General features: G+C 39.0%; 1 protein-coding gene across 1 annotated transcript in view; it reads left to right on the top strand.

Annotated features, from left to right (window-relative positions):
- ADAM29 (ADAM metallopeptidase domain 29) overlaps window positions 1–18,670 on the top strand; it is a gene marked incomplete at both ends in the record, with an annotated part of 54,578 nt that overhangs the window by 27,726 nt on the left and 8,182 nt on the right. The window lies entirely within an intron of this gene.

Genomic DNA, 18,670 nt, shown 5'->3' with positions numbered 1-18,670 from the left:
CCCAGGTGCAGGTGCCAGGGGGTGGGTTTTATTATGTAAATCCAGCCAAGCACCAGGACGAATAGGAAAACTTCCTGGTATTTGGGGGATATAAAATAAACACGCTGCATCGGCTCTGGTCACTGTCTCTCCATCAGAAGAGGGCAGCGGTCCACCCAGTCCCAGCTTTTTCCTCCTATCTCTGTGTCTTGTCTCTTTCTTTTATTTCTCAATCTCCAGCTGCCCCTACTCAGGAATGGACCACTCTCTAGCCATGCTGGACGCGGAAAAGAGAGAAATATTTACAATAGGTAGGTAAAAAAGTTATTTCTGGTGACAATTCTTATCATGGGCCAGGCTTCTAATTTAAATTCCTCTAGATAGGTAAGAGGGATGAGGCAGAAGTTGCTCTTGAGCTGACAGTGTCTTGGTTGCCCATAGCTCAAATAATTCACTGACACTAAGGCACATCTTGGGGTAACTCATCCTGAACCTCTATACCCTCATAATTTTTAATTCATCACCCTACACTTTATCATATTCAGGTTTTCTTACTTCATCAAGAATAATAAGTAGAAAAGTCTAGCTGTCATGGCTCAGTGGTTGAGCGTCCACCTATGAACTGGTAGGTCATGGTTTGATTCCTGGTCAGGGCACATGCCTGGGTTGCGGGCTCGATCCCCAGTATGGGGCGTGCAGGAGGCAGCCAATCAATGATTCTCTCTCATCATTGATGTTTCTATCTTTCTCTCCCTCTCTCTCCTCTCTGAAAGAATAATAAATAAAATGAATTGGTGTCTTTTTTTCCCCCCAGAATACAACTAGACAAATATAGATATAGGCACAGCAAACTGAGAGCATGCATCTTGAAAAAGAATTCCTATAGGTGAGATTTTATAAATGCCATGACAACCAGTGTAGAATTGATCTGAAGTGATTGAGAGAGAGAAGATATTCACAGTAGAAAATATATAATTTATAACGGTACAAAATGGGTTTATAAAGTTCAGAAGAAAACTAACAGCTTTGTCAACTTCTATGAGAAAAGATGAAAAATTGGGAACTTAACAAAAGATGAAATTGTTTAAGTAAGAGTATATGCTGGAGTATGCATTGTAGAATTAATAATTATGCCATTTAAAGTAACCCTCAAATAAATAAAATGTGGATTATTACTCTAATTTTCAGACAAGTAGCTGCAATGAGAAGGGGATAAAAAATGTTACTAAAAAAAACTTTCAAAGAAAAATACCCCTCATTGTTTATTCCAGGTCCCTGCCTCTGCTCTTTGTATTTTACAAGATGACTAAAACCTATACAAGATAATTACATTAGGGATGGTGGGAGTGGGGTTTGCATGCTGTATGTGGTTCCCACATCATGCTCCGGGGGGCAGCACAGCAAACTGAAAGCATGGTCTTTAGAGCCACTCTCCTTGCTTTTAATCCCAGTTTAAGCAACTATTAGTGTTTGATCTTGGGAAAATTACTTAACCTCTGATTCCTCGTCTATAACATGTGGATTGTAGGATCTATTTCATAGGGTTATTATAAGGATCAAATGGGATAATACTTGCAGTAGATGTGAAACAATGCCTGGTGCATATTAAGATTCATATAAGGATGTATTAAAAGAAAATAAATAGAATTGCTCCTTTTACATTTCACATACTCCATAGTATGGCGCAACTACCATATTGTTTCTGAAGCCCAATAATTAAGTTTGTTCAGCCTGCACACTCTGAACAAAAAAAAATATACAAGCAGGAGTTTGCAGTAAGAAAGGAATTAGCTTATTAGATTTGGCCAATCTGGAGACAGGTGAGCTCATGTTCTACCAGTGGTGTTTAGGCTACAGATTACATAGGGTGAAAACACAAGACACTGGATTAGGGGATCTGGGTCATGTTAGGAGCTGATTGGTCAGAGGCGAGATAAGGGTAATACGTATTTTCTTCAGGTCTTGTGGACAACTCTGAGGTCAGCTCCAGCATCCAGAACCGGTTTCAAAGAATGGAAGCCAAGGGATTCATCTATTCTTTGGGATCATGAGCTGAAACATAGCTTAAACTAAGATGTTATCTTTCACCTGTCAAGGGCTTAGACCTTGTGGCCATTAGTCAGAACTAGGCTACTGTCTCCTACTGCCTCTGGAATCAAGGATCTTCAAGGTGAGAAAGTAAGGTCAGATCTGTGAAGTGTGCTGAAAGAGAGAAGCTGCAGGAAAAAAAAATGACTGTTTTAAAACTAGAGATTAAATCAAACCAAAATTATGAGGACCCTTGGTTTCAATACCAACTTACCTGAAAGGGAATGATATGAAAAGTTTTTAACAGATCATAGAATTTGAAATAACTCAGCATGGAATTAGCCAAATAAATTTGTAAAATGTGTTGTAGTTATATATATAGACAATAGTAAGTTTTTATTAAGATAGGTACTGTACAGATAGGAATTACACCAAATTACACAATTACACCAAACCTGGTGGTACTGATCAGATTTACCATGATTTTAATTCTCTCTCAAAAGTGCCACCTATATGGATAGTGCAGACAGCGACCTCAGTCACAGCTGAACAATTTATAATCACTGTATCTAAGTGATATAAAGTCTCAGGGAAAAAAGCACAAAAATAAAATATAAGTTGCTTACATAATTGCTTGATCTTCTTTATACCAAACATACTGTTAAGCTAAAAATAAAAGCCAAAGAGAGAGGCAACAAGCATTTATTTGAGATCTGAAAAGAAGAGCTACCCGGGAAGCAGTGATTCGGACAGAAACCCAAATAATCTTCCAATTAGGAGATGAAGGCAGAGGGTATGTATAAAAAAAGGGAACGGGAACAATAAATCAATAGAAGGAAGGAATTTCTATAGGTGCAGATGAGCTAACATAGTGAGGCTAATTCTAAAGAATACTCTTAGCGTCCAGTCCAGTACTCATAATATCTGCTTTCTTGTTGTCTTTGTGAACAGCTGTTTGGGATACATTGCGGCTTAGGCCCAATCTAAAGGTAACTTTGCCCTATTTTAGCATTCCAAAGGTTTGAGAAGAAGGCCTGCAAGGCAGTTCTTCTGGGATGGCAGCTTCGACTCCATGTTAAAGTGCCCCCATTTATATTATTTTTCACAACACAAATACTATCAATATCTTTGTGTATATCCGAGGCCGGATAATAAGACGCTACAAAAATTCCTTGGCAAGTAGATTGGGGAAACTGAGACAGATAGCTGAACAAACTGGCCGAGCAATTTACAGCCAGATACAGAAGGTCACCAGATCAGAAAGCCTCCGGTGTCTAGGAACGGGTGAAATTGGCACCAGACCTTTCCCCGAGGGCTGCCTTTCCTCGCCCAATAACAATTGATGTTATTGTTCCCGTTCCCTTTTTTTTATACGTATCACTGGTCTTCTTGTTTAGACCCACCTGACCGTTCCTCCCTAGAGATAACATCTAAGCCTCAGCGGTATTTCAGCTCCAGGCCTAGAAGAGCAGCAAAACTAGGTGGGCGACCAGGACCAGCTGCAATGACTAATGACGCCCTGCCTTGGTGCTGTCCCATCAGTGGAGACCAGGACCCTGAAAAGATACACCTGGGAAAAGCTGATGAAGATGCTACTGAGATCCTCCCCTGAGACCTCCCCTAAAATCCCTGTCTTTGACAGCAGATAAAACTTGAATCTTCTTTTCCAGTAAATATATATATTTTTTGTCTCCTACACTCTTAGGGTCCCCATGAGACTTGCCATGGGTAGCAGCGACTGGTCCTGGGCTAACCTCCTGCTCCTGTCTCCAAGGCCCACTTTTCTCTGACTCTGAAGTGAATTGACTGCAGCCCGCCTTGACTCACTTCTTTCCCTTAAGTTTCTAGAGATTCCAAGTAGCCCCACCTAGGCTCTCTCCTGTTGCTTCTTCTATGCTGGATTTCTCCTTGTTAATTTCTCCGCAGCTTTAATAAACATACTCTCAAAATCACCTGGGTTTGTATTATGAAATCTTTCCTGCAGGAAGTCAAGAACCCACACACTACCAGCCAGCCCAAGACAGACCCACTCCAGGCCCAGTCCCTTTCTGGTTACATTATTTTTGACAAACTATAGAGACAGACATTAAGAACTTTGCAAATGTATAGGCATTGGGAGTGAAAATTATTTCTGAAAAGTGTTTTTATTACATGTAACAACTGTTTGGTATCAACACTAAGCTATACTCAGTGCAAAACAAAAATGTAATCATAGCCTAACCCTATTATTTTCATTAAAGCTCCACTAATGAGCAACTGCTAAGGCAATTATTTTATTCTGAAAACAGGAAAGTTCTAGTTCCAAATGTAAATGTATTTAAATTAGCATTTAAATGTATCCTATAAACATGTATCATCATTTGTAGTGATTATCCTATGTCATTTAGTGAGCATTCACTGGGTATTTGGAGCCTACCTAACTATAGTGTATTTAATTCTGTCAATTTCTGATGACTTTTTTCCTATAAGAATGCAGACTACATTATAACACCTCCCTTCAAGCATAACATCTGATGATTTTTTAATTTTTGTTCCTTAAGTTTTGTCTATTTATTGGAATTTAGAAACTCAGAAAAATTTTTAACTTTTTAAAACTATAACTAATTGGTTGGTTTGCTATCCTTTGTGAACTTTATGGGGTTTATTCTGAGATAATATCTTTTTGTTTTTTAATATATTTTATCTAACTGATGAGCAATAATTAATTTGAACATTCTCATGCAGTTAGACATGTATATATTTTTGTGTGTGTTGTTAATACTCACTGGAGAATATTTTTCCATTGATATATATTTTTTAAAATATATTTTATTGATTTTTCACAGAGAGGAAGGGAGAGGGATAGAGAGTTAGAAACATCGATGAGAGAGAAACACTGATCAGCTGCCTCCTGCACACCCCCTACTGGGGATGTGCCCGCAACCATGGTACATGCCCTTGACCGGAATCGAACCTGGGAACTTTCAGTCCGCAGACCGACGCTCTATCCACTGAGCCAAACCAGTTTCGGCTTTCCATTGATATTTAGAGAGGGTAGAAAGGAGAGGGAAACATCAATGTGAGAGAAACACATCAATTGGTTGCTTCCTGCACATGCCACCGCCAGGGCCAGGCTGGGGACGAGCCTGCAACTGAGGTATGTGCCCCTAACTGGAATCGAACTTGACACTCTAGCTACTGAGTCAACCTGGCTAGGGCTAGACATGTAAATTTTTTTATGTTTTTATTGATTTCAGAGAGAGGAAGGGAGAGGAGAAGAGAGAGATAGAAACATCAATGACCAGAAAGAATCATTGATTGGCTGCCTCCTGCCTGATGCCACACTAGGGATCCAGCCTAAAATCCAGTCATGTGCCCTGACCAGTAATAAGACCATGACCTCCTGCTTCAACGCTCAGCCACTGGCCCATCCCGGCTGGGCTGAGCTAATATCTTTTTAAAACAAAAAAATATCGTTTTATTTTTATGTAGTTATTTGATTTGTGTTCTCTTTGAACAATTCAATTTCCTGTTTCAATCTCATATTTATTACTTATAGTTTATAATTTTAATTCAAATATATTTTATTAATTTCAAAAAACACACCCCATCTGCTATTACTACATAATGAAACTCTACAAAACAATATTGAATATCATAACTGAAACAATATTGTGCACATCCAAAATTGCCTTTTTTATTTTGGTTAGATTAGAAAATATTTTAGTTGGTAATCTTTCAGTGCTTTCCTTCAGTTACATGACTTGGATATCAAGGTATTTATTTAGACAAAACCTCATTAAAACAACCACACTCAACCATTTCCCTTGTTCCTGTGAAAGTCTATAAAAAATGAATTGAGAAATAAACAGTCAGCACAAGCTTAATGTCATTGAACACCAAACACTGTTCAATATTAAATATTTTTGGTTGAAAGTATGCTAACTGGAACATTTCTTCAAAGGGAGAGACTTTGCTAGAGTCAAATAATTTGATTGAAATCATTATCTTTCAAAGATTTTTGTTTAAAAAAAGAAATATTTCTAAGTTTTAGTGTTGTTAGTCTTCTTAGTGAAACAGTGATAACATGGTTTATGAATAAAATACTTTGTCGAACAAGATGTTAAGCGAAAAAGCTACAAATTTGGTTGATAGCAATTAAATAAGATACTGCATCATGTTAACAGTATTGGTTATCTTGTAACTGTAGGGAGCGGTTATAGGGTTAACCCTGTGCACTCGCTTGCTTTTTTTTTGAGCTGCTACCGATGCTAACCGTGTCGAGTCACACTCGACATCCGAGTGCAAAAGGTTAAGTCTCAGACTGACCTGTTGGCAAAACCAAAAACAAGTCCCAGCTTGGAGGGCACAGCCCTCTTAGCATAATTAAGCTTGATCTTGTGACACTCCCTAGATCCTTCCTGGGTAGCTAATGGGCTGTGGGAGGTGCAGCAAGTGCTGCCAAAAATAAGTGAAACTTATAAGAACATTGTAAATTACCTTGTTTACCTCTGACTAAAGGCTCAGCTTGCAGTCTGGATCTGTTCTGTGTCTCATCCAGGCACCGAAGATCCACCTAGACCCAGCTTATTCTCTTTGTCTTTTCTTCATCCTTCGCCGGCCCTCCCTCAGGCTCACTGAACCCTTGGCTGTGCTGGCATGGCACAGTAACTAAAAATCATTGATCACTGTATATGGTACATTTCTTTTTTGTATATTCATTAAAAATATCACAAAAGTACAGATTAAGGGCATTATATTTTTCTAGTAATAGCTATTTTGAACTTTGATATTTGAGCTATTATTTTCTCATAAAATACAAGTGGAGAAAAACATTTTTTAAAAATTAAAATTTTAAACATATTTTTAAACATTAAAATTATTCTAAATCACATAAATTATTCTGCAATACTTCACAAACTATTGAACAGCTATAGTTAAGGAATTAAAGGTAAGTAAAAAGTATCAATAGATGCTACTGTTTCAAATTGTAAATTTATAATATTGAACTTCATCATAAAAACCTTTTATAATTTATCTCTTACAGGTATAAATAAAAACTCTTTTCTATAGTAATGACTGCTATAATTTTCATGATAGCAAAATTTTGGTTATGTTCATGAAACACTTATTGGGCCCCTCTATTATAAGAACTAAGATATTTTTGTTTTTCAATATGTGTTCAAATTTATAGTTTAACAACTGCAATAAATATACATGTATATCTATCTATACTAATAAAAGGGTAATATGCTAATTAGACCAGGAGACCTGTCTCAGGCTCAGGCAAACTGCAGAAGGCGGCTGCCACTGCCCAGGGCTGGCCTGAGGCTCAGGAAAGCCAGGGATGGTGGCTGGCCAGGCTGGCCCGAGGCTCAGAAAAGCCGGGGATGGTGGCTACGAGCTCAGGAAAGCTGGGGATGGTGGCTGTCCAGTAACCCAGGGCCGGCCCAAGGCTCAGGCAAGCTGCCAATGGTGGCTGCCCAGCAGCCCAAGGCTCAGGTCAGGGGCAATCAGGCTGGCAGGGGAGCAGTTAGGGGCGTCAGGCTAGCAGGCAGAGGTGGTTAGGGGTGAACAGGCAGGCAGGTAAGCAAGTGGTTAGGAGCCAGCGATCCCGGATTGTGAGAGGGATAACTGACTGCCGATTTAGACCCGATCCCTATGAGATCGGTCCTAAACCAACAGTCAGACATCCCCCAAGGGGTCCTGGATTGGAAAGGGTGCAGGCTGGGCTGAGGGACACCCCTCCATGCATGAATATCATGTACCAGGCCCCAAATATATATATATATATATATATATATATATATATATATATATATATATATGCTTAATATGCTAACTGTCCAACTGATGGGTTGACCCAAATGGTCAACCACTTGATTAGTCGCTATGATATGCACTTGACCACCAGGAGGCAGAATCTCCAACCAGTAGTTTAGCTTGCTGCTGGGATCTGGCCAATCGGGACTGGGTAAGATGAGCCGGACATGCCCTGCAGCCTTCCCACAGTTCCTCTCCAGCCTCTAAAATATTTCTTCTAATTAACTTCCTTCCAATGTGCACAAATTCATGCAATGGGCCTCTAGTGTATAATAGTTTAAGAATTGCAAATATATATACATATATCTATATTAATAAAAGGGTAATATGCTAATTAGACTGGGAGACCTTCCGGACAAAGCCATGGTGGCAGGACCGAGGCAGAGGCAGTTAGGGGCGATAAGGCCAGGAAGGGAGGGCACTTGGGGGTGATCAGGCGGGGGGGCGGGGGGGCAGTTGGGGGTGAGCAGGCCGGCAAGGGGGGCCAGTTGGGGGTGAGCAGGCCGACAAGGGGGGGCAGTTGGGGGCAAGCAGGCCAGAAAGCAGAGTGGTTAGGGTTGATTAGGCAGGCAGGCAGGTGAGCAGTTAGGAGCCAGCTGTCCCGGATTGCAAGAGGGATGTCCGACTGCTGGTTTAGGCCCGATCCCCAGTTGGACATCCCCCGAGAGGTCCCAGATTGGAAAGGGTGCAGGCCGGGCTGAGGAACACACCCCCCATGCACAAATTTTGTGCACCAGGCCACTAGTATGTATAATAATTGCCAACATGCTGACTTAATCACAAACAATAGGCTAGGTTAATACTATCAAGTCATGTTGGGGCATAACTCCATAATCCTGTTACCCAATTCAAGAAATTAACTGCATAGGGTGCTCTACTGAGAACTAGAGGCCCGATGCACAAAATTCATGCACTGGAGGGGGGTCACTCAGCCTGGCCTGAGCTCTCTCGGGGGGATGTTCGCCTGCCAGCTTAGGCCTGATACTTATGGGGATCAGGCCTAAGCCAGCAGTCAGACACCCCTCTTGCAGTCTGGGGATCTTGCAGTCTGGGACCCCTCACTCCTTACCTCCCTCCTGCAGTGGAGGTGGCAGGCGCTCCTGCCACCATCACTGTGCTCGCCTGCTGTGAGCCTGGCTTCTGGCTGAGCGGCACTCCCCCTGTGGGAGCGCACTGACCACTAGGGAGCAGCTCGTGCATTGAGCATCTGCCCCCTCATAATAAGTGCACATCATAGCAACCGGTAATTGAGCTGGTCATTCCGCTATTCAGTCTATTTGCATATTAGGGTTTTATTGTATAGGATGCGATGTGGCCCTGGCTGGTGTGCCTCAATGGTTAGAGTGTCGGACAGAGAGCTAAAGGTTCGTAGGTTTGATTCTCAGTCAAAGGCACGTACATGGATTGCAAGTTTGATCCCCGGCCCTAGTCGGGGCACGTGTGGGAGGCAACCAATTGATGTGTCTCTCTCACATGGATGTTTCTCTCTTTCTCTCTGTCTCTCTCTCTCTCTCTGTCTCTCTCTCTCTGTCTCTCTCTCTCTCTTTTCCCTTCCCTGCCACCCTTCCACTCTCTCTCTAAAAAAAAAAAAAAATCAATGGAAAAATATCCTTGGGAAAGGATTAACAACAATTACAAAAGAATGAGATGTAGTTGTGGCATGGAAGTTTTATTTACTTACAGCAAGTAAAGGAGACTGGATTCATATCCAAAGCTCTGACTCCTGGGAGGCTTAGCCATTGCTTGTATAATCTGGTCAGTTACATGTTGATCTCTTTTCTGCAGTTGGCCACATTTATCCTGTGGAGTTCCTGTCAGATCATCCTGTTTACAGCTGCATCTACAAAACACTGTGCTACATCTTTTCAATAGAAAGAAAATAGCATTTTGTACTGCCCAGAGCTTGAGACCCTTGTCATATCTCCCATTTAATTCTCTGGGATGAAGTTCCTGTTCACAACAGGGGCTGTGAGATTTATTATTTCAGCTATCCATGTAGAGTTGTCAATGTAAAAGAGAAGTGAAAGTTGTTACAGTAAATGGTCAATATGCAGAAAGTTGTTCTTAGAAAACTGACACTTGAAGCTGAAAAGGAAGAACAACCCAGAAAAGAGGGCACACTTTGATTGCCCAAGAAGAGTCTGTAAGAACAGACCATGTTTTTATTAATTTCCAATAATAAATATGCTCAAGACTTGGCAGTTCCCTGATAGTAACCAACTTTTCTGCTCCCAGGTTCATTTAGGCCAGGCCAGACCCTACATGAAACACCTCCTCTGAGTTTTAATTCTATTTTTTCTCCTTCTTCAGTTGAAGTCCTCATTTTCTGATGTTCAAAGATGTTTTAAAAGTAAAAAATCTTAATATTAATTGTTGTTGTAACAATCTTACTTCTCCATAAAGTAGAATCTGGGCTGACCTGGGTAAAATAACCTTGCTAAATACTAAACTTAGATATCAGCTGGTATACATCAGTCCAGACAGAGCTAGAGAGAGCAAATGTTAAATTGGGTCATAGGAATTAATTGTTGGAGCTGCTAATGAATAGGTGATGTACTCCTCACGATAATTGCTTGTGATGACCTTGGGCATTTATGCATTTTTAGTGATTAGAATGTTTTAAGTGTTTAGATGTTTGGGATGACTTTCAGCTAAAGAAAGGAGAAAACAGACTTGCGTAAAATTTGTCAGAATAATGATAACTGATTACTGATGCATTAATTGCATTGTGACATCAAAAATGTATTTCTATGAAATGCTTCTTACTCATTCTTCCTGTAGGACAGATGTTTATGAATTTTTAACAAGAAAAAAGTTAAACAGTCTGTTTCTTCTGAAATTTAAATGAGGATATGTTTTAAGTAAGTTGGATAATACATTTAAATAAACTATACTGCTCACTATATTCAGTGTTACTCTGGGCCACATATTAAAACAATGGAAGGACTTTTTTATGAGTATTTTAGTATCACAGCAGCACTAATTAAAATGATATCTGTCCACTTAAACATTCCCCAACCTCACAAACCAACACTGGACATGGCTTGATAATTTATTAGAAAGATCTCTTTCTCTCTCACACACACATACCTCTTCTGTTTGTCTTTAACTTTTTAGATAAGCTGTGGGCTAGTCAAATGTGAGAAGTAAAATGAAATAGTTTTTTCCTTTGAATTATTTAAGAAAAGGGAAATATAAACCTATTTGGATTAATATATGTTTAACCTGAGAATAACTCATAAAAATTAACCAGAAAGATATATAGAGATTGACATATAGATCTACAGATATTTATATGTATACAGATGTATATAAAAATGTAATTCAGTGGTGGAATCAGTAGGAATATTTTTCAATGTGTTGCCAATAATTTCAAACTGAAATGATTCCCCTTCTAATATGAACATATGTTATTGAGGTTGGAATTTTAGTCAAACTCTGAGTTGTATAGTGTTATTAATTTTAAAATTTTATTATATGGTTTAACACTCTCATAAATAGAATCATTTTTGACAAATTACCTACTACCAAATATGGAATGTAATGTTAAAGTATAAAAACACTATTGCTGATTTCATGTAAATAAATTCAGTTTTTTAAATTAGTGTTATTAGTCATATTATTAATAAGATGTGAGTTATTATTTTGATTTATAAGCATTCTTTTTCACAAAAATTAATTATAATATCATGCAAAAGTTGAAACAAACTTAGAATTCAGTATTATTTTCTAATTTGTTCTATGATTTATTATACTCTCCCAACTATTCTACACAGGTAGTGGTCAGCTGACTTTCCAGAGAAAATGGCTTTGTTTAAGATACAGTATTAAAAAATACTTTAGATTTACTTCAACCAAAATGGCAGGAGAATTGCATAAAAACCAGCTGCTAGGTTCTGATCTTGTTACAGGATTCCAGGGCAGGAGGACTAGGGAAACTGGGAGAGAAAAGTTAAAACAAGGCCAAACAGTGTGCGCAATTTGCAGCCATCTTGTAACTAAACAATTATCTTCCCCAGTTAAGGACACAGAACAAATGGTTAAAAAAGCCTCCCTAATGAGAGAATGCAGAAAGGGAAAGGGAAAAAAAGCTGTTTCACTCCCTAAGCAGAGAAACCAGCAGTCGAAAGGCTTGGTAAGATCAAGTTGCTGAGGGCTTCTCATGAATTCTGAGAAGGCCACAACAAAGTAAAAAAAAAAAAAAAGGGGGGGGGGGGGGAACCTTGAAAATTAATCTGTACCAAAATAGTCTCAGGAATTTTGAAACCTATAGACGAGAGGGTATATAATGCCTTAGACCCCCACCCAAAGAGGTTTGCTTGCTTTGCTTTTGCTTTTTTTCCATAAAGATTCATGATTTAATTGCTTTAATAAACTGGCTTTTCACAACGCAGTCAAGGTCTCTCATATAAATTCATTTATATGACAAGACAAGGATTGAGGCTGGGGACAGTCCTCTCCCAGTGGCTCAGGGAGCTGTCTTGTCCGGTAACACTTCTCTGGTGTTGGTGAGAGGTGCCTATAACAATCTCATCTCAGAGATGTGGAGAACTAGAGAGTGTTCCCCTCTCCCTTCCATCAAGAAAAAAATTCAATGCAAATTAATGATTAATCCTATTAACCCATTAAACCAATGAATGTTGCAATGAATAAAAATTAAAATAAAACCAAGAATGTAAAAAGCACACTCAGGTAGAAAGAGGTCCAAGAATTTGCTCCCTGAGACAGAAGATGCTGAGTCACATATGAACTGGTAGGAAGAATCAACTAGAAGATTTCCATTAATTGCTCAAGTCTGAATGGGGGTGAACATGGAAGCTGGAAGCCACATGGAGACACATGCAAATGTAAGTTTGCACCCTTTTCCTCCAGGAAAGATTGGAGAAAAATCCTAAGAAAGCTTCTCTCCTGGTGCTGTCTGGGAGTGAAACATCCTCCACAGCCTAATAATATCCACCCCGTCTCACCTTCCCTATTTGCCCCATAAAAACAAACCTTTCCTATGCAAAGGCCTCAAAACCTGGTGTCTCAGGTCACAGATGGGAACCCACTGTGGTTGTGAGAGAAAAAACAAACAAACAAACAAAAAAACTCAGCCCTTGGAAAGAGCAGAATGCCTGTGAAGCCCAGCATCACCTGTGGAGGAAGAGCAGGGACATTATTGAAGGCCTCACATCCGAGACCCGTGTGTACAGTACCTGCTTAGGACTGCAGCTTAACCACACTTCAGAGAATGATCTCTCCTCTCTAGCTTCCAACTACCATACTCACCTGATTCAAGTAAAAATAAAAGTGAAATATAGCTGGGAGAGAGGCGAGGGAGATCCCTTCTGGTGACTAGCAAGAAGTGAAGGATCAAATATGAAATTTCATATAGAAAAAGAGTAAAGATAAAATTGACTGTGATAGTAAAGCTACATTAAATTCGTTTTAGCCAAAACAGGAGACTGTCCTTGCAAAATCTTCCTTACAGACTCTTCCTTAATTCCTCAATTTTATACATAGAACAGAAGAGTATTGGAAAAATAGTTGCACTGTGTTAGCTGAGAAACAGAAGGGAAAACAATGAAGCAGGGAAATTAATGAAGTTTCACTGGGGGTTTGGGAGAAACCAAGTGACCAATTTCCCTTTATGATTTTCTCTAAAAATCAATAAAGGGCCAATTTCTCTAAATATTAAGTAAAAGTCTTGTCATTTTTAAATTAATAAACCCTATGACAACTGTCACATATCCTGGCACGGCTATCTAACCTCTCCCTGGGAGCCAACAACTGTCCTGAGCCTTCAATGACCTTCACATGCTTTGCATGTCCCAGCCCACTGTCACCCTCAGACTTTTAACTGAGAAACATTCTTTCCTCTTTGTGACATCACATCCACTAACTAAATGGGGCGGTGTGGGGGACTTACTTTAAAATATGCCCTCCTGATGGCCTATTCCTGAACTGTCCTGAGGATGCCTTGATCACGATCAGGTCATAGATAATTTAAACATTGATTTACCTGTACTCTTAATAGAAGCTGGAAGTCTAAGAAGTAATCATACTTCTGGACATAAATTATGCTAATTTTTGAATATTATTTGGGCTGAACCTATCAGTTTAAAATGTTTATTTATTGATTTTAGAGAGATAGAAAGGGGAAAAGAGAAAGAGAAACATCAGTTTGTTGTTTTACTTATTTATGCATTCATTGGTTGACTTTTGTATGTGCTCTGATCAGGGATTGAGTCCGAAACCTTGGCATGTCAGGACGAAGCTCTAACTAACTGAGCTACCCAGTCAGGGCCTTAACCTATCAGTTTAATACTGAATTCTCCAAATATCTACCCAGACTTGCATCATACCCACTAAAAACAAAACCAAAAGAAGTACTAAAATCAGTAAGATGAAAAACTAATAGAGAAATGTATTATTCTTTGTAATACTTTTATTGTGCAAGTTAAAAAAAGAAAAAAATATCCAAAGGCAGGGATAGAAATTTTTTCAGAATCTCAGGAGTAGAAATCTAATAATTATTCCCTACTTCCCTGTGGTACCAAATCCAAATATTCTTTTAACTTTGGTATACCATGAAGCTAAATGTTTTAAAGCTGTAAATCTGTTTTCTGTTCTTTCTGCAGCTTTTATATTCAAAGAATCATTTCTTTGTTTTCTCCTGGGAAAATCAATAAAGTCCTTAATTAGAACCCTCCAGACCCTTACATTTCCCTATGTTTTATTTTTATCTTCTTGACCACCTTTTGTTCTACTGTAAATTTCATTTGAGCTCTATAATTGACTCCATCTATCTACTTATTGTTCTATCTCCAATACTTTCTGAATAGAAGTAAAAATTTTGTCCAAGTAAAGTGATTACTTGGGGCATACTTTATCACAGGGAGGTAAATTTCACACTCCTGAAAAATTATTACAATTCAGAATTTTCCCAGGTTAGTAACTAAGAGATCACACAGATGATTTCTGGGTCTCATTGGCTATCACAGAAAATGGGTTTCCAAATATATTTATTTCCATTTGCTACACAACAAATCAGCACAAACTTAGGTGCTTAAAACACATCCACTTATTATGTCACAACACTCCTGGGTCAGGATTTCAGGCGCAGCTCAGATAAGCCCTCTGCTCAGGGTCTTACAAACTAATATCAAGGTATTAGCCACAGCGAAGGTCTTTTCCGGAGCCCGAGGTCCTCTTCCAAGCTCATTAGGTTATTGATAGAATTTAGCTCCTTGTGGTTACAGTAGTGAGGTCCTCAGCTCCTAGGGGCTGCCACTCTCCGCTGGCAGCCTTCATTATAGCTGTTTCTTTCTCGGTGAAGTCAGCAGAAGAGTCTCTTGCTTTTATGGCTTGCACCTTATTGGGCCAGTCTCACCCTGAATAATGTCCCCTTTGAATCATTTAAAGTCAACTAATTAAAGACCTCAATTACATCTGTAAAATATTTTCACCTTTGTAGTGTAACAAAAATCTAATCACACAAGTGACATTTACTATGTTCACAAATCCTACATACAAAGGGAGGTGATTATACAAGGGTATGCACATTATCCAAGGGAATTTAGAGGGGAATTTTATTTATTTATTTATTCATTTGTTCATTATTTTTATATTCTTATTGATTTCAGAGAGGAAGAGAGAAGGAGAGAGAGATAGTAACATCAATGATGATCAATGATGAGAGAGAATCATTGATCGGTTGCCTTCTGCCACTCCACACTGGAGATCAAGCCTGACCGAGATTTGAACCTTGGCCTTTTGGTTCATAGGTCAATGCTCAACCACTGAGCCATGCCAGCCAGTCTAGGGGGTGATTTTAGCATTTTGCTTATCACACTGATTTTCAGAAACTGGCCCAAAACTGTGTAACTTAACTGGGTCTTTGTTAACCAAATCTCTTACCTGGGAATTTAAGCATGAATAGGAATTTTGTGCTTTAAAAATTAGCTTCTTAGCAACCTCTCACTATGATCCTACCTTATGAAGCCCGAGATCTATTCATACATAAGAGATTTGTACAAGTCCTTGGTGTTCAGACTCAACTTTATGGATTCATCACAGATCAATGTCATGCAATTGTTTTTCTAATGACCCAGTACACAGTTCTAAAGCTGGTAGCAGCAGTTGCCACCTTAGTGGAGGCTTCTACTAATATGATGTCTTTTAGGGTCTATTTTAAACTTAATGGTTGTTTATGTTGTCAATTTTTGCTGCCCACTGAAAACATGCAATATTTCTCAGTAATCTGGCTTACTTCCTTTGAAGTCTTATTTCTTTCTCCCTCCTGCATTTCTGTTCATTGTTGTGATACTTTAAGTCCTACTTTTCTTCTTCCTTAGAATAGAAGATCTTGGCTTCCTAACTGTCATTTGCTTAAAAATATAATAGATTCATTAAAACACCCCTAATAAGTTTATTAAAACATGCCTAGAAATATAGATTTAATCTTGTCTGCTTATAGGTCATATTTTAAAAACAAAACCAGAAAAAATCATACAGAATACATTACAATGGATCTCAACTCACCATTAGAATATCACTCCTTTCCAGAGGCAAACATCTACTCAGGTTATAGAATTGGATGTGATTCTAATAGTTTCCTGTCTAAATAAAAAGAAAGATTACATATGCAACAATAGTGGATATTTTTCACTTCTGAAAGCTTTAGAGAAAATCTAGTTACTTATCTAAGTAGGACTCCTACTTTAAAATCATCCTCAAATTAGAGGCTTTGAATAACTTTAATGGTTTCTAAGAAGTTGGCTGTTTTCAATATAGAAGCCCATTCAAAGATATCAAAGCAAAAAGGAAAAGTTATGGGTGATCTTTGTTCCAAGCAGGTTGTCTTCACCAAGACCCCAATCTTTTCAATAGTGATAGACAACAGTATCATCAGTCTCTGAAGACGTTCAAAGAGAATATTATGAAATATTATACAATGCCAGCTTTTGATTCCATAATCAGAAAAAGGCATTTATTACATGGAAATAATATCTTCCAACTTAGAGTGGCTGCTTGTGGCCTCAAATGAAATAGTGAAAAATTTTCACGGATAACCCACACATCTAGGACAAATTTCCCACTGTTACCAATCAACATTAGTGAGGAAACAAATTTTATTGACTGTTGTTGATGAGTGGTGGCAAAATTTTATAATTCTACTTAAACCCATGAGGGCATTTTGACCAAAAACTGATCATTGGCTGGTCCCCCACAACTGATGTTCAGTTGGCAGTACAAAATCCTACTGGCCATTATCCAAAAACTGGGCAGGGATGTGTTGCTGCTCTGGTTTCTCTTTAGATCACATAAATTTTTGCCTTTGGCCTAGTTAAATTGACCCTTGCCTTTAGTATGGTAGCCAAGGACATCACCTAGCATCCATTTGGCCCACCAGTATCCACTCCCAGAATAAGAATTAATTGTGTAAATTTCAGTTCAATTCTGTCACAATCCTATATAATAAAAGCCTAATATGCTAAGTGTCCAGTCAACTGGTTGGCCATCCAACCAATCAAAGCATAATATGCTAATGATATGCTAAGGCCACTCAACAGCTCACTATGACATGCACTGACCACCAGGGGACAGATGCTCCAACTGGTATGTTAGCTTGCTGCTGGAGTCTGGCTGATTGGGACTGAGCGAGAAGGTCCAGACACACCCTGGAGCCCTCCTGCGATCCCTCTCTGGCTGGCCAACCTCCCATGTCCCTCCCAGGCCACAATCATGCACCAGTGGGGTCACTCGGCCTGCCCTGCACCCTCTTGATATCTGGGACCCCTCAAGGGATGTCGGAGAGCCAGTTTCGGCCTGATCCCGCAGACCAGGCCTAGGGACCCCACTGATACACGAATTTGTGCACCGGGCCTCTAGTAATTAAATAACATACTGCTGATGAAACAATTGGTCAACAAAGATATCAAAAGAGAAATAAAAAAACTATATTGAGACAAATGAAATAGAAATACAATATATCAAAATTTGTGGCATTCAGCAAAAGAGTTCTAAGGGGGACACTTAAGGTGATAAATGTCTACCTTAAGAAATTAAGTTAATGAAACTAGGAACTGTTTTCTTTTTAAATAAACAAAATTGATGAAGATTTTGCAAATCAAAACCACAATTAGGTATCACAAACATCTGTTAGAATACTTTTTAGAAAAAAATACATTTTATTGATTTTTTACAGAGAGGAAGGGAGAGGGATAGAGAGTTAGAAACATCGATGAGAGAGAAACATTGATCAGCTGCCGCCTGCACACCCCCCACTGGGGATGTGCCTGCAACCAAAGTACATGACCTTGACTGGAATTGAACCTGAGACCATTCAGTCCACAGGCCGACGCTCTATCCACTGAGTCAAACTGGTCAGGGCTAGAATACTTATAAAAAATAAGAAATGAGAAATGAGTAGCATGTTATTCTCAAGATCCATTCATGTTGTTGCAAAAGGCAGTATTTCATCTTTTCTTATGCTGAGTAGAATTCCATTGTATATATGTACCACACCTTCTTTAGCCAATAATCTATTGAAGGACACTGGTAGCTTCCATGTCTTGGCCACCATGAATAATGCTGCAATGAACAATAAGGGACATGTATCTTTAAATGTTTTCAAATTTTTCAGATGGATACCCATAAGAGGGATTGCTGGGTCATGTGGTAATTCTATTTTTATTTTTTTGAGGAACCCCATACTGTTTTCCACAGTGGCTATTCCAGTTTACATTTTCACCAGCAGTGAATGAGGGCTCCTTTCTCTTCACATATAAAAGGTATATGCACCCCTATGTTCATTGCAGCATTGTTTAAAATAACCAAGGTATGGAATAAAATGGATAAATAAGATATAATATAT

Source organism: Cnephaeus nilssonii (genome assembly GCF_951640355.1).
Source record: "Cnephaeus nilssonii genome assembly, chromosome: 5".
In the NCBI taxonomy this organism is placed as follows: domain Eukaryota; kingdom Metazoa; phylum Chordata; class Mammalia; order Chiroptera; family Vespertilionidae; genus Cnephaeus; species Cnephaeus nilssonii.
The sequence above is the reverse complement of the archived record's forward strand: the minus strand, read 5'-3'. Positions and strand labels throughout refer to the sequence as shown.